Genomic DNA, 17,265 nt, shown 5'->3' with positions numbered 1-17,265 from the left:
TATTGTGCAGAGCTATCTAAAAGTCAGGCTCTAATTTTTACCATTTTCAGTCCACTGGTCATGTGGAACACCTCTTAAGGTTCTAGGCATAGGTCAAAGAAAGGATGGAAATGTGGAGGGAGTGGACATCCTGGGAATATGAGTCATTCAATTTTCTTGTATCTATTGGACAGCTAAGTATATACATTACATACCACTTCCAAATAATCATAAAGTGTTTTGGGATATATCCTAATGCTGGTTAGCTGCCCCTAGTCTGAGATGGGCAGCTTATTTGCAAGGCCACCCGCTTTCCCATGGTTTGACATTCTGTCTCTGCCAGGGCCAATAACAAGCCATGAACTGTTGAGGTGCCATCACCAAGATGGCAACGTGGTGGTTCCTGATGTCACTCTCCCCCATAAGAACAACTAACAACTATTCACGGACAAGACACCACTGAGAGGATCCTAGAACAGGAGCCTGAGACTGAAGCACCCACCTGCACCACAGAGATCAAAATAAACTGCATTCAAAGGGTAAGAGGAGCGACCACATATTGACCTCATTGTCCCTTCATCAGGCCCACTCAGCACCAGTGGTGAGGTCTTCTCTTAAGTCTACAGTTCCTCCAGTGGGAAAAGAGAGCCCAAGGGGGACATCCAGCTTCCCCAGTTGTGGGTCGCTTCTTGGGAGCCCCTACTCTGGTCTGGCCCCCAGGGATTGCAGGGGAATCTGTGGGGCTCACCAAGGGATTCTTCTGTTTGTGATGGAGAGGTGGGGAGGGTTTATAAGTCAGTACTTGGGTCTAGGCAGACTGAGTTCCTCCCTGCAGGGCCCAAGCAATAGCCCAGCCAGCACATTGCTCATCTGCAGAACCAAGTCGGTGGTGCAGGCTCTAGGAGAATGATAGCTCGGCTGCATCTGTCCAGAAAGGCTGCGAGAACACCTGGAAGCTGTGTAGCCCAAACCACAAACCGTTACGAGGACATTTTCCCGCTGAAAGGGCAGGGATTTTTTCAGAGCCCCAGCTGCCTCAACTTTCGTTCTCATCTTGGGGCTGGCCACAGGCTCCACAAAGCTCTCAATCAGCCACAGATCTACCAAGTCATAAAGTCCTAGTGGCAGAGCTTTGTGCTGTATCCAGGACCTACCACGAAGCCTTCTTTTGCTAAGTATCACGCACAAAGCTGGCAGTCTTATGGGCTATACAGTCATGAACTGGTGAAATAACCATGGCGGGACTCACGTCCAGCTCCATTAACCTTTACTTCCACAAGCCTCTACCTTAGCATAGTCTTAGCAGAGACCATAGTGATATTCTGTGTTGCGAGGGATTAGTGTTAGCTCAGAGCCAAGGTCAAGAAATCCTTCAGAGTTCTAGGAATTTCTTTTTATTCCCCCTAGGGTTCAATAATCCTGAAACATATTTTATGTCCCTTCGGTAACAGTCAGGTGTTATGGTTATTATGCTTATAATGTTACTACATAATTCTTTTTAAAGGATACCTAATCTTTTCAATCAGAAAGCTCTGGCTCTTTGAACTGACTTAGGTCTGGGAATTGGGTGAAAGTTAGTAGGTCTCTATAATAGTGGCTCAAATCAATCTTCTCTGCTTATTAAGTCTAGTTGTTGCTGTTTTTGTCATGCACATCAAGTAAAACCTTAGAGGGTAGCCCATTATTTCAGTCATAGAGGCCTGATTATCTCCAAAGATCCCTACAGGTAAAACCATTTTGTTTGTTACTCTGGCTCTGCTGCCTATAACATATCGTTTCTCTGGTAATTGAGTACATCTACTGGATCTTTGCCATTCTAAGTTTCCATCATTGTCACTTAAATCAAGGAGCTCTTATAATGGCAGCATTTCCTACTTTTATATCCTACATACAGTAGTTAGCATGATTTTACCTAACGTGATTTTAAAGGATATCAGTGCTTTTCATCATCACTGTACTTGTCAATACTATGATGAACAGATTATCTTCTGAATTCTCTTGTGGGTTATTTTCGGGGTGGAAGTTGTGAACACATACATGATAAATCTGTTCGTATATTCTTATCTCCCTAGCTCTTTGGATTCTTTCTTCTATATTATATCAAGTTCTTTCTGGCATTTCAAATTCATGTAGGTTACTGTTGACTCTAGTTTTAGTCCATCAACCAAGCAAATAAATGGAATCCTTCCCAGTAGCTTGAGTAAATGTTTTGCATCCAGAATCTCTTGTAGATGTTCACACATTGAAAGTTTGACCTGATCTAAAATTATGTCCCTCTCTCCTTGTTCCAGATCCATGAGACTCCATTCTGACACATATTCCTCATAAATTAAAAAAAAAATTTAAATTAATATACAGTAAAATTGATTCTTTTTTGGGCATATAATTCTATGAATTTTAACACACATGTAAATTCATGTGATTATCACCACCATCAAGTTACGGAATAATTCCGTCATCCCCAGAATCTTCCTTGTGCTACCTCTGTGTAGTCATATCTTTCCCCCATGCCTAATTCCAGGAAACCATTGATCTGTTCTCCATCACTGTAGTTTATCTTTTTGAGAATGTCTTATAAGTGGAATCATATAGTATGTAGCTTTTTGAGACTGGCTTCTTTCATTCATCATCATGTATTTGAGACTCATCCACACTGTAGGTGTGTTCAACAGTCTGATCCTTTTTATTGATGAATTTTCCATTGTATGGATATACCACAATTTGTTCACCCACTCACCTTTTGAAGGACATTTTGGTTGTACCTAGATTTTGGCTATTACAAATAGAGCTCCTATATACATTCATGTGTAGGTTTTTGTGTGAATGTAAGTTTTCATTTCTTTAGGGTAAATACCTGAGTAGTGGGATTGCTGGGTCATGTGGTGGGTATAGTTTTAACTTAATAAGAAATTACCAAACTGTTTTCTAGAGTGAATATATCATTTTGCATTTCTTCCAACAATGTATGTGTTTCAGTTCTTCCCCATTCTTGTGAGCACTTGGTATTAGCAGTTTTCTATTTTATGTTAGCCATTCTAATACATGTGTTTCAATTTGTGTTTCCTTAATGGCTAATGATGTACATCTTTTCATGTGCTTACTTGTCATCCATATACTCTTTTTCCAAATGTTTTGCTCATTTTAAAATTGAGTTGTCTGGTTTCTTACTGTTGAGTTTTTAAAAAATATGTTCTGGCTAGAAGTCCTTTTTCAGGTACATGATTTCACATATCTCTCAGTCTGTAGCTTGTATTTTCACTCTCATAGCGATGTCTTTCAAAGAGCAAAAGTTTGTAATTTAGACAAAATCAATTTTTCTGTACAGATTGTGCTTTTGGTATAGATCTAAGAAACCTTTGTCTAACCTAGGCCACAAAGATTTTCTCCTAAGTCTTCTTCTAAAAGTTTTATACTGTTTACTTTCACATTTAGATTCCTGATCCATTAAAAAAATTAGTTGTGAGGTTTATAACGAGGTTAAAAATTTTTTGAGCATGAATGTCTCATTGTTCTAACAAAATTTGTTGAATGAGATACTTTCTTAATTAAACTAGTTTCACACCTTTGTTCAAAGTCAGTTGTCCCTAAATATGTATTGATTTTTAGATTGACCTGTCTGCTGATCCTTTTGCCAATACTACACTGTCTTGGTTACCCTAGCTTTATAGTAGGTCTTCAAACTGGGTTGTGTGATTCCTACAACTTTATTTTTATTTTCCAAATTTGTTTTGCATATTCTAATTCCTTTGCCTTCCACATAAATGTTAGAATTAACTTGTCAGACATCTATAAAAATTTCTGATAGAATTTTGAATGGAATTATATTAAACAATAGATCAATCTGGTGGGAATTGATATCTTTATCTGGTTGAGTCTTCCGCTTCTGCTATTGAGCTATCCAGTGAGTTTTTAATTTGTGGAATTGTGCTTTTCAGTTCTAAAATTTTTATCTGGTTCTTCCTTATATGTTCTATTTTTCAGCTGAGGCTTTCTATCTTTCTTTTCCTTTTAATTGACCCCTACTTCTTAAGCATTTTTGAAGTAACTGCTTTAAAGTCTTTGTCTGATATTTCCAACATCGGTAACATCTCGACATTGGGATCTGTTGATTGTTTTTTCCCATGTGAGTTGAAATGTTTTAGGTTCTTCTAATACTGAGTAATTTTTTTTATTGTATCCTGAACATTTAGAATATTATGTTAGGTCTTATTTAAGTCCTAGAGAGAATGTTGATAGTTTTGCTATGACAGGCAATTGACCCAGTTAGGTTCAGGCTGCACATTCCAACCAGCCTTTTGTGGACTGTTGTCTCTGTGCCAGATGGGTCTTCAAAATCTGAAATGCTGATTGAATCTGTCTCCACTGGTGGCCAGTCTGGGACCTGAGTGGTGGTCTATCTTGTAGTTCAATTCTCAGTCTTTGGTATGCTGTTTGGGGCCAGATCCACACATGTGCAGCTCAGGGGCAAGCCCAGAGTTTATAAACAACTTTATGGGATTGCTTTCCTAGCTTTTCCCTCCCTGTGATCTTTCTGGTCCCTGCTGCTTCTCTTTTTTGTTCTCTAGCCAGAAAACTGAGGCCATAGACATCCCCACTCTGTTTTAAGTTTCCCACAGTTATGTCTACATCTGGTACCAAGGGATGGGAAGAACAAGAGAGATTAGACAAAGGATGTAGGGTTTGCCTCACCTTCTTGGGACCATGGCTCCTCCAATTGGAAATGAAGTTTTCTCTTCCTCAGAGTTTAGGGATCTGTAGGCTCTCTGCTGTTACTTCCCAAGCTCCTTGAGATTGCCTGGGGGTTGGAATACAAGAGAATGGAGAAGAGGAAATAAATGAAAAAGAAAAATGGAGGATTTTCCTACTTTCTCTGAACATTAGGACTTCCTTTTCCTGCTCCTTGAGCCAGAACTAGAGGGTTCCTCCTTGAGCTCTCTCCATTATGTTTGGTGCCCACTTTCAGATTTCTGACTTTCTTGAGTCCAGTCTGGGAGATACCAGAATAAAAATAGCATGCTCACTGCTAGTTCACTGATACTTTAAGTTCTGGTCTAATTCCCCACCTTCTATTATTTCTCTTTCAGAAACCTCAGATAGCTCATGCATTCTGTCCAGGTGTTATAGTTGTATTCACACAGAGTAAAGTGTGCTGACTTCGTCTTACCTAGAACCAGAACTCTCTTCCTATATTTTTGACAATATAAATGGTAAGCTCCTGCAGTTCTTTTGGTATGTTGGCCATCTTCTGCCAGGTACGACTTTGTAATTGGCCTCCTAGATATTACTGTAATTTGACCCTGATTATAGATCTGGAGGCAATGAGAGAATAGTTGTATGTTGTAAGAAGAATTCTTACAAGGTAACTATGTCAGGTGAGATCCTGAGAGGGTCTGCATATAAGGTAGAACCAGCCTCATGACACAGGGAGGAAGGAAGCTCAGTGGGTTCTGAGGTTTAGGTACTTAGAGCCATCTGGATCCTCTGAAATGTCACTTTTCCAGTTCTTGAGATCTCACACTATTCTAACAACTGCCCTTCAAAAGACATGATAGGGCTTTGAGTTCAAACTCCAATGCAATTAAACAAGCTACAGGCAGACTCTGAGTTTGATTTTAGTTACATCAGACCTGCTAGAGATGAGATTAATTCTTTCTGGGTAGTCATAGAAATGCTCTGGTTCTCTGACCATACTTTGAGTGGAGAACTTAAAACCTTTAAAACCCCTGCCTTTTAATTTTTATTTTCTAAGCTTACCATTGCAGTTATAAATTTCAGTCTACCCCACTGTCTTGTATTCCACAAGCCTCTTCATAGCTGCCACTCTGGTCACCAAAGTCTGCATTCCAGGTAGACATAGGCAATATTGAAGAAATCACTTTGTCCCTAAGTGTTACTGGCTAGCAGTTGCATGTCCTTTATTGATAATGGGATCCTTACCACATCAGGTTAGATGGTGTATTAGTCCTGTATTCTCATTTCTGCAAAGATCTATTGCACTTTGTATTATTTACTGTTTTGCTCAGGGTTCAACTATGGACAACAGAATTCACTGTGCCAAGTTTAAGCAGGAAGAGAATTAGTATATGTGTCTCTTAGTTTGGGCTGCTATAACAGAAATACCGTAGACTGAGTGGCTTATAAAAAATAGAAATTTGTTTTTCATCTTTCTGGAGGCTGGAAAACCCAAGCTCAAGGAACCTGCAGATTCAGTGTCCGGTGAGGACCTGCTTTTTGGTTCATAGATAGATGTCTTTCCACTGTGTCCTCATATGGTGGAAAGAGCAAGGATACTCTCTGGGGTGGGGTCTTTTTTATAAGGGCACTAATCTCATTCATGAGGGTACCACCCTCATAACCTAATCACCTCCCCAAAGCCCCACCTCCTGATACCATCACATTGGAGATTAGGTTTCAACATATGAATTTTGAGGGACATAGAAGTTTAGTCTATGGCATTGTGGTAGGCAGACTTCTAAGAGGGTCTCCAAGATTGTCTCTCCTTAGAGTACATGCCTTATCTAATCCCCTTTGAGCATGAGAAGAAACTGAGTATGGTAGGATATTACTCATGTGATTATGTTACATTATGTGGCAAAATGGATTTTGCTGCTGTAATTAAGATCCCTAATTAGCTGACTTTGAGTCAATCTAAAGTGAGATTATTCCAGAGTGGGCCTGACCTAATCAGATTATCCCTTAAAAGATATGAGAAGAAATAGCAGACACCTTTCTGCTGGCCTTGAAGGAGTAAACTGCCATGTTGTAGAGAGGGCCACTTAGCAAGGACACAGAACTGGTCTCTAGGAGCTTGTAGTGGTCCCCAGCTGACAGTTAAGAAAGCAGGGATCATAATCACGTGACCACGGAAATTAATTCTGCCAGCAATCTGAAAGAGCTTGGAAGTGGATCTTTCCCTAATTGGGCATCCTGAAGAGGACGTAGCTGGCTGACACTTTGATTTCCATGAGCAGAGGATGTAGCTAAAATGTGTTGAACTCTTGATCCATGGAAATTATGAAATAATAAATGTAAGGTGTTTTAAGCCACTATGTTTGTAGCAACGTGTTACACAGCAATAGAAAATGAATGCAGTATACTAACAATTTTCAGAATTTCTAGAAGTTTCAGGACCCAACTTTAAAAGCCGCAAAGCTGAAGTTGACACAGCCAGGAGATTTGTCCAACTCTTCAATGAGACTGTTATAGCTGCAGTCCTGCTGCTTCTTTGATTTGACGCACAGCACTCATGAAACCCAAAATCAAACACCATGAGTGAAATCTGTCTGCTCTGGCAGGGCTCAGGTCACGTGTTGTTATAATGTTGTTTTCTCATCTGTGAAATAGGAATAATAAAAGTACTTACCTTAATAGGTAGTTAGAAGGATTCAATGAAATAAAACTTTTAAAGTATTTGAGTAATACATGGTTCTTAGTGTTCTATATATATTAACTATTATTATTTATAATTGACTTTCCTGAGACCACAAAACTAGTAAGAAGCTGAGTGGAGACAACTTTGTGTCTGTCTACTACCAAATTCCATTCTCCTCTATATCCCTTCTTCACTTTATCAGGAAGAGTGACACTGGAACCCAGTTTTAAAGAGACTTTGTCCATTCCCATTCTTAGTCTCTCTAGGAGAGAAAGATTCACCTCAAAGAGACAGAGGAAATTCTGCATAATAGAGCATGAATGTTTTATGAATTGGCTTTCACTGAGTAAATTAAAGAGTCATTAACATACTCATTAACAAGTGCAGCACTTTGTTTGGAATTATGAAAATGATTGGAAGATACATAACCAATGAGCACATGAGGACTTCTTGAAATTCCCTGGATCAGCTTCCCTGCTTTCACAATATTCTCTCTCTCCTGACTTCTGCGTCTGGTGTCTTACACCATGTTCCAAATATACATCTCTTTTCTACTTTGCTAATTGTCTGGAATTCTTCTCTGACTGTCACTGGGAAGGAAGGGTGTGAAAGTTTGAAACATCTGCCTTTACTGGCTATGGAAGTTGTGTGTTTGGGTGTGGGCATATGCATGTGTATGCATGGATGGAGAGCAAGGCAGATAGATGGTTTGGTAAGGATGTTATAGACCCTTAGAACTGATAAAAAGGAAAGTAATTCTGACTAATAAGAGTGCAGAGTAAAGGGACTCGTGAAGCTGATCCAAACCAGGGGGTAAAATGCTTAATGGTGTTAAGAAGGAATGTATTTGGCCATGTGCAGAAATATGATCATTATAAAACTAAAATATTTTAAATCAAATTTTTATTGAAAAAATTAAAAAAAATTAAAAGTGGCAGTGGTATGAGATGATATTTTCAGAGAGAGCTGCACGTAGCCAGTGATTGTGGAGAGGTCTTTGAAGCTATTCAATATAGTTAAGGTTTGAGCACCACACAGGTCAACATAAACCCTAAGTGTTAGTCCCAGCCCTTGACTGTAAACAACAGAACTTGCTCTGGCTGATTCAACCCAAAATGTATTTACCAGGAAGGCTATTGGGATACTCACTAGATAAATAACAGAAATCTGGAAGGCTGGATTTCAAGTGGTGATTTATGTGGATGGATGACTAGGATGTTGCTCAATTTTTAGAATAAAAATATTTCGAGAGATTTCTGGCTCCAGATAATGGCAGAGGACCTTATATCAGACTAACTTTCCCAGTGACAACAATTTAAAATTCTTCTTAAAATACAAAAAAATAATTGTTTGAAGGCACAGTAGAATGACCAAAAGCAGGCAGAAACTGGAGGAGCTACAACCTAAGAAAGAAACACCCTAGGTAAGATCCACACTTCTTTTCCCCTGAGGTCGCTCCCCAGTCTGCTCAGTGTATGGGATTAGAGCTTATACAGAATTGCTAATGGACTGAGGAGACAGAGGTTAGAATTCAGTGCTGCTAGAATGGCTGAAAATTAATGGGGGAAAGGATATCTAGGGAAAGAGGGAGTCAAGTGAGATGGACCTTCCAAATCTGCATAGATCTTCCTCCAAATCCTTAGCTGATTGTGAAGACATAGGGCAAGACTCCAAGGAATACCAGAAGAAAGCTCTAGTGATCTTAATAAGCATATATTAACAACAGCTCCCCAGTGCTGTGGATACACAATTTAGAGTTGAAGTTCTGCCAAGATAAAAGAGCTTGACAAATACCTTAGGCTTTTTGTTAGAAATGCCAGAAGGATCAAACTCTAGGAGTAAGGACCATGTACAATGACCAAGGACTGCTCCTTAGGTTAAAGGAAAACTGAAAAGACCTAACCTAACAAAGCTTAAAATTAAGTCTCCACAAGACAAGCTTATCTGCCAGTAATTTAACTGCTTGCTAGAACAAAAATCAATACTCTCCTAAAAAAGGTAATAGTATCCAGAGTCTTATCTCAATGTCCTGTATGTAATAAAAAAAATTATTAGATATGAGAAGAAACAGGAAAATGGGACCCAAAGTCAAGAGGAAACAGTAAATAGAAACAGACCAAGAGATGGTCCAGATGTCAATTTTAGCAGGACAAAGACTTTAAAATAACTGTGATGAATATATTGAGTCTATAGGAAAAGATGATATAATGGATGAGGAGAAGAGGAATTTCAAAAGATATGTGAAAACTGTAAAACAGAACCAATGGAAATGTTAACACTAAAAAATAAAACATTCAAGAGAAAAATTTATTGGAAGAGATTAATGCAGATTGGACATAATAGAAAAGACGATGAGTAAATTTCAAGACAGGTCAATAGAAATTATCTGAAGTAAAACAGAGGAAGATAAAAAAATGGAAATAAAATAATAGAGCCTTAATAACCTTTGAAAGGCATATTAAGGAGTTTAGATTTCATGTATTTGAAGTCCCAGGGGAAAAAAAAAGAAACGAGCATGGGGCAGGAAAAATAACTGAACAAAATTGACTAAAAATTTCCCAATTTGATCAAAACCAGCAATTCATAGAAAAAAGGAGAACAGACTTTAAGGAAGATAAATACAAAGAATATCACACATGACGAAAGCAATGGATAAGAATTCTTAAAGGCACCCAGAAAAAAAGTCTAAAAAGGCAGCATGCAGGGAAAGGTGACAAGAATAACAGCTGAGTTCTTCTGGAAGAGAATGGAACGGCATATTTAAGAAGCTGGAAAAGGAAGAATAAACTAAGCCTACAGTTAATAGTGAAGAGGAAATAATAAAGCTAACTGTAGAAATCAATAAAGTAAAAATAGTCAAAGAAAATGGAGGTGACAGAAGAGTCAGTGAACTTGAAGACAGATGAGTAGAAATTCTATAATTTGAAGTAGAGAGTGAAAAATGATTGAGTGAAAAAGAGGATAGAGCATCAGGGAACTATGGGACAAGATCAAAAGGTCAAACATCTGTGGAAGTTCTGTCCCAGAACGAGAAGAGAGAGGTCATGGGGCAGAAAAGAAAATGTTTGAAGATATAATGGCTGAAACTTCTATTATGTAAAGACATAAATGGACAGAGTCAAGATCAGTGACTCTCAAAGATAAATACAAAGATAATTACATCTAGGCAAATCATAGTCAAAGTGCTGAAAACCAAACATGAGGAGAAAATATTGATAGCAACCAGAGAGAAGTGATACACTACATGCCTGGTGACAGTGACTCAAATTTCCACTGAATTCCCGTCAGTGATCATAGGGGCCAGAGGACAGTGAAAAAACATCTGTAATGTACTGATCGGGAAAAAAAGGTCAATCTAGAATTAAATCTTCAGTGAAAATATTCTTCAGGAATGAAGGTGAAGTAATGACATTTTCAGGTAAAGGAAATAAGAGAATTCATTGTCAGCAAACCTGTACTACAAGAAATGTTAGAGATAGTTCTTTAGGCTGAAGGGAAATGCATCAGATGGAAATTCTGATCTTTAGGAAGGAATAGAAAATGCCAGAAATGGTAAATATCTGTGTAAATATACAAATCTCACAAATATAAATATTTATAAAGTATTTCACAAAGAAAACTCTGGGCCCAGATGGCTTCACTGCCATCACCACCACTGCAGCTGGAGGATCCTTGAATAAGTGACTGCTGTGTCCTGGGCCCCCAGAAACTCTGGCTTCTCTAGAGGTTGCCTAGGGAGACCAGGATACATGTTTCAGAAGAGCAAGGGGGTAAGTGCCCCACAGAGCTGACTTTGACCAACAGGAGATGGGGGCTGGGAAGGAGTTAACAGATAAATTCCTCTCCGTTCCTCCTCACAAATAAACTATGAAGAGGTGCAGCAGATGACCGTTAAGGTCTGAAGATGATCTGCAAGACTGAACAGTCAGTTGCATTTGTTATGAAACTGTGGCCATGCTTCTTATATATCCTTTTGTATTTACTGTCCCTCCTTCTCTGTTTCAGTCTCCTTTTCCCTGCACTTCCCAACAAAATGTTAGTAGGTAAGCTTCTTCCCCATGCAGGCTCTTTTTTCCGGAGAACCTGGGTTAAAGCGAGTAGTAATGATATCATGTTGTTGGTGAGGATGTTGATGTGGTTGCGATGAGGCTTGAAAGTGGTAATAGTGGTGACGGAGAATGATGGTGCTGTGGGTGATGATGGTGTGGATGGTGGAGGTGAGGACTTATAAATGTATTGTAAGGAAGCTGAAATCCTGGGAAGTCAAGGGTTATGGTAGACTGTAATAACTGTTCCATCATATTTGATGTCCCTTTCTTTTGTACTCTTCCCTGGGGAAGGATTATATAGCCCCATCCTTTTGAACCTAACCGTAGCCATGTGACATGCTTTAGCTAATAAGGAAGCTGTAAAAGCCAGCAGCATGTGCTTCTGCTAAGTTCACTTTCCTCCTGTTGTAATGACTGGCAATCTCCAGTAGGCTGCTTCTTCAGCACAATTCTTGGAGCAGAGCCATAACTGATCCGTGACAGACAAGCAGCATGAGAGGAAAATAACCTTTTGTAATTGAGAGTCAACGAGATTTTAGAATTTGTTACCAGAACGTAATCTAGGATACCCTGACTTATATGAAAGAAAGGAATTCTGTCTGAGAAATGTTCCTTTGGGATACCAGTGGTGAATAGGAAGAACCACTGACTTAAAAAGTTATATTCTCTTTTGGAAAAACCTTCTGGATAGAAGTTTTGGAAAAATTGTCATCCATTTGAATCTGGTCAAAGCAAAATGAGGAAAACTATCTTTATGGGCTGAGGCGGCTGCTAGGTCATCTCATACTTGCATGCCTGTATTAGGGGGCCTCTTTCTGAGTTTAGAAATTCTGCAGAGTTCTCAAAAAGTGAGCTTGTGTGCTCACAGGCTGTGACGGAGCCGGGGAGAAGAAGGTGGGGTGGTCAGACTGGGAAGTGTAGCAGAGTCTTCCAAGGTCCTTGCATCCTGCTTGGCTAATGCAGTCAGTCCTATGCCATCGCAGGATGGGGCGGGGGTTGGGGGGAGACACAGATCTCTCCTTCCCCCACCAGCCCAGAGGGGGTTCCTGCTAATGATGAGCTCAGGCTGATTCTCATTAATGCTCTTTATTTAAAGGCAAATGAATCAGTTATGGAAAGCATGGTTTTCTCAGTCAGTTTTGCATTCCATTTTCTATCTGCTGGTGTCCGGGCCAGAAGTGCCAAGCACTGTCCTCTGGGTGGTTAGTTTGGAGTGAGAGGATGAGGAGGGGCGCATGTGTGTTGGTGGAGAGTGGGAGGCGGAGGGATAGAAGACGGCTTCATTAGGATCAGTCAGGGGGTGGAGACCTGGAGAGGAATAATCTAATAATCTAATAATCTAATTGCATCCTCCTCCTTGTCCCCACCTCTCCCAGAGTATGCAAATTCTGATTAAAACCTCCCTCCACAGGACTGATGGGCTCCCTGGCTAACAGTTACTCCTGTTACATGCCAGCTTTCAGAATGCGGGGCTGCCTAAAGGCGTGTGCTCCATGCTCCTTGACCTACATTTTCCTAGTCTTTGTAAAGGAGGTAGTGGGGGGAGGTGCTGTAAAAGCATGAAGGAAAAGTGGCTAGTATGTGATATTCATGCAGTCCACATCCATTCACTGGGCACCTACTAGGTTTTACTCTGTTAGGTATTGGAAACTCCTAGAAAAAAAATGACAGTCACGATCCTAGTCCTTCACAATGCTCACATTCTGGCAAGGAAGACAAGGGTTTGCACAATTAAAGGTGCAATGGGTGCATCTAAGGCTACTTCAGCTGGGGACCTCACATTGCCTGAACAGTCAAGGAGGAAATGATGTTTAAGAATAGACCTGGGAATGTGTTAGTGTTAGTGTTAGGAAACGCATTTATACAAAATAACGTACTTGTGCAGATGTGTGGGTGCGCACATACACAGGTGCACATGCAAAGTAAAACCGTGGCTAACGAGGTAAATGAATTAGCGCACAGAGAAACGTTTTCCAGATTGCCAAGTTTATAATCCATTGAGCACCCAGATGATTTTATTGCCAACGAATTAGATGTAGATTTTTTTTTATAAAATTAATTTTATGTTTCCTTGCCCTCTTAAGCAGACTAAGCATCGCTTTCTTCATATTTCAGGGCCTGCACTGCCAATATCATGACTCCACTGTGAATGTTCGATGCTTTGAGAGAGTGCTTCCTCAGGATTTATTTAGGGGTATATAATAATTTTATCCCACTGAGATGGCTTCAGACTGCTTTGCTTTTTGAGTTCTTATGTCTGCTTTTTATAGTTTGCTGTCTCTTTCTTTGCTATCAGGCTGTCAACTGTCACTTCCTGCAGCTGTCAGAAAGCCTGGCTTTGGCAAGGCTCACCACTACCAGCATCTGCCCTGCCCCCAACACACACGCTCCCTGATTCCATTCTGATCAGGTATTGCTTGGGAGTCAGTTGACTTGGCTTATCGAAGCTGTGAAGCAGCGAACCTTAAAGTGAGGACCCTGGACCGGCAGCATCATCTTCACCTGGGAACTTGTGAGAAATGCGAATTTTGGGGCCCCATCCCAGACCTGCTGAATCAGAAACTCTGGGGGTGGGGCCAATGATCTGTATTTAACAAGCTGTCCTGGTGATTCAGATGTCCTTAACATTTGAGAGCCAGTGCTATAAAGAAGGATAGAGTCCAAGTGAGGGCTGAGTTGCTATGTGCAGTGTCTGCTCCTTACAACATCAGCCATGATCTGTGTTCTGTCCAGTCAACAGACTTGCATTTATTCCTGGCTCTCGGCTGTTGTTCAGTGTGATTGGATTGTTACGGGATGGCTGAGCCTCAGGAAAGCGTTTATGTGTGCATGTGCTCATGGTGTGTATGCATACACAGAGAGTGAAGGACAGAAAGCAGGAAAAGCCAGAGCCCAGAGGGAGCTGTGTCTTGGACCTTGCTCCCCTACTCTTAGCTGCTAGAATTTCCCACATGTCCTGGTTTCAGAGCTGTGGCCTGGACCCTGCAGCTTGAGCTCCCGGTGGTTTTCAGATAGCAAGGGTATCTCCTGGTTCCCCCTCTCTCCCACCCGTGAGTGACTGCCTGGGGCCCAGACCGAGTGTCAAGAATACTCCAAGGCACCAGCTGGCAGTGTCACTGCCAGAGACTCTCCAAACGTAGTTCTTGGGAAGGACAGCTGGGATGTGTGTGGGAGCCTCGGAGATGCATGGATTTGGGTTTGTAAACACGGGCCTGTTAAATTCAGGGTGGGCCATGGGCCTAGGAGAGCTCTGTAGCATCTTTTGGCAACCGCTGAACATTTGGAGTGGTTTTAAAACATTGCTCATACCTTATATAGTAGGAGGCCTGTTTTAGCACAGCTGATCGTCAGGGGGAGGAGAGAGGAGGGGCTGGCACTGGCTGAACACCCACCACCCTCTGTGTGCCAGGGACGCTGCATGAACTGTCTCTTTTTGTCTTTACACCCTCTGTGAAGAGCTGGGCTTGTAAGCTCTGCTCTATAGACTGGGACGGTTGACTGAGAGCAAACACCTGGGCCCGAGGTGGCCCAGTGGGTCCGACCTGAGCTGATGTGGAGGACGTGTTTTGTGAGCAATCGAGACTTTGGCTGGGGGCTGATGTGATGGTGATGAGGACGCTCTGCCCAGTGGGTGCGCACGGTCACGGTCAGGGTCAACTGTCATGAGGAGCTGACGTTCCCTTATGACTGGCTGGCTCAGTTTGCCTAAATCAGATTTTGCCAGAGAGAGAGAGAGATCTGCCAAATGTGACTCTCATGAGGCTGTCATCAACTTCAAGGCCTCACTGGCCAAGTCTGTTTGAGAATTGTCATAAAACCACATTCTACTCTTGGAGATTATGAATCATGATGCAAATTGGATCAGGCAGAGTTCAGCAGAGAAACAGGACCAGTAGGGTAGATAGAAAAATAGATAGATAGGGATTTCTTGCAAAGAGCCATTTATGCAGTTGTAGAGGCTGGCCGGGCAAGTCTGGGGTCTGAGGGCGGGTCGTCAGGAAGGGCAGGCTGATGCTCTCCGGCACCAGGAGAAGCTCCGGCCACAGGCAGTGTTTCTTCCTCAGGGAAGCCCCAGCTCTGCTCCCAAAACCTTTGGCTAACCCAGATTTTCTAGGATAATCTCTCTTACTTAAAGACAACTGATTATGGATTTTAATCACATCTATATAATGCCTACACAGTAACAGATTAGTGATTAATTGAATAACTGGGGACTTAGTCTATGTAGGGTGACTTATAAAAACTGACTACACAAATAAACACACTGAGAAGTCCTGCACTGAAGACACCTTAGTTTGTTGAGCCCTTTGTTTGCCAAGGTTACATGTACAAGAACCACCACGCCCATCCCCTCACAATAGCCATTTCCAAAGTGTACCTGGCAGGACACTTTGGAACTCGTTGGCCCAGCTTGCTGGCCCTACCTCAGAGGTGCTGAGCAGGGAAAGCCCAGAGCAGAGTCTGTCTGATATTCAGCGGCTCTAGTTCATGGTTTCTCAACAGTGATGCTGTTTACATTTGGAACCAGGTAATCCTTTGTTGCGGGGGTAGAGAGGGGCTGTCCTGTTTACTATAGGACATTTAGCAGCATCTGTGGCTTCTACCCATTAGATGCTAGTTGCATACCACTTTCCCCCTCCCCAGCATTGACAATCAAAAATATCTCCAGACATCTCCAGATGTCCCCATTGAAAACAACTGATGTAGAGAAAAAAAAAATTACAGGACAGCATGGAGGCTTTGCAAGCCAAGAAGCCTGGGCTTGAATCCTACCTCTGTATGTGTTATTTTTTTTAATTTACATTCTGTCATATCCCAAAAGGATCTGAGGGGCTAAATCTGTCATTCTGGGGAACAGATCCGAGGTTCTGGGGAAGTTATTTTACTTTATGAGACTTAGTTTTCACGTCTGCAAAAATGGGAATCAGAACTTGCCTCATATGTTGTTAAGGAGATTCGCTGGAGTTCATAAGCCAGGTGCCCAGACCTCTGCAGTTATTCTGGGAATGTTAATTCCTTACCCTCCTAGAGAGGAACTGAGTCTCACAATCGGTCTTCCTAGACTGGGGGAGTTGGAAGGACCTGGGCTTCACCAGGACCACTTTCTGGATGAAAAGACCAGCCTAGGACCTCCCTGAGGTCCCGGAGCTCCAGGCCTGGGAGAGCCCTCAACTGTGAAGCGGGTAGGTTCCCTGGATGCCCTGGGTGGGAACAGCCCAAGAGGCCCTCGTGGTTTCCGCCGCTGCTGAGATCCCGCAGGCCGTGGCGCAGAAGCTGGAGCACTGTGGCAGATCTGTGCACGGCGCAGCCCTGTGCAGCCCAGGTCAGGCCTTGCCAGGGGCTTTATTAGTGCGCTTTCATGTAGCACTTCAGGTCTGCAAGCTCTATCCATTCCCTGGTTCGCAGTCAGACGTGGGCAGGCACATCGCACCAGCAAAACCTTTCTCTTCCCTTGGTGGCGGGGGCTGGCCAGAGGGAGGTGATCTAGATACTCCCCTACGGGCTCCACTGGGGTCAGAACCCACAGCCCTCCTTTGTCCTGTCTTGGCTGCTTCTCGGTCTACTGGGCTGTCTCCCCAAGAGGGAAACATCTAGTTTGTAGCCTCAGTGGCAGTCTGGATGGGGACCACTGCTTCAGGCCTTGTGGGGAAGCTGAGAATACCAGCCTTGGATCAGAAGCTAAAGGCTCTGGGCATTGCTGCAAACCAGATGGATGACATGGAGGAGCCACTGCACCACTCAGAGCCTCAGTTTCCTCCTTTATAAAATGGGGACAATATTAGCCACCCCACAGGATGGTTGTGAGTATTCACTGAGACCAGGTTCAGAGAGGCCCTAGGTAGGGCTTCCTCTCTCCTTCCTGTG

The 17,265-nt window shown here is 42.1% G+C and overlaps 1 long non-coding RNA gene across 2 annotated transcripts in view; it reads left to right on the top strand.

The window, feature by feature from the left end:
- Positions 1-13,780: 13,780 nt before the first annotated feature.
- The window catches only part of LOC141575219 (uncharacterized), a 109,006-nt gene continuing 105,521 nt past the window's right edge, over positions 13,781-17,265 (top strand). Inside the window, exon 1 of one of the 2 annotated variants that reach the window (XR_012502635.1) lies at positions 13,781-13,912. This is a non-coding gene — a long non-coding RNA (uncharacterized LOC141575219). The remainder of the gene's footprint in view (positions 13,913-17,265) is intronic. The other variant, XR_012502634.1, reaches the window with a different exon arrangement.

This window comes from Camelus bactrianus, chromosome 27 (assembly GCF_048773025.1).
Source record: "Camelus bactrianus isolate YW-2024 breed Bactrian camel chromosome 27, ASM4877302v1, whole genome shotgun sequence".
NCBI classification, from domain to species: domain Eukaryota; kingdom Metazoa; phylum Chordata; class Mammalia; order Artiodactyla; family Camelidae; genus Camelus; species Camelus bactrianus.
This window is presented reverse-complemented; position numbering and strand designations above follow the sequence as displayed.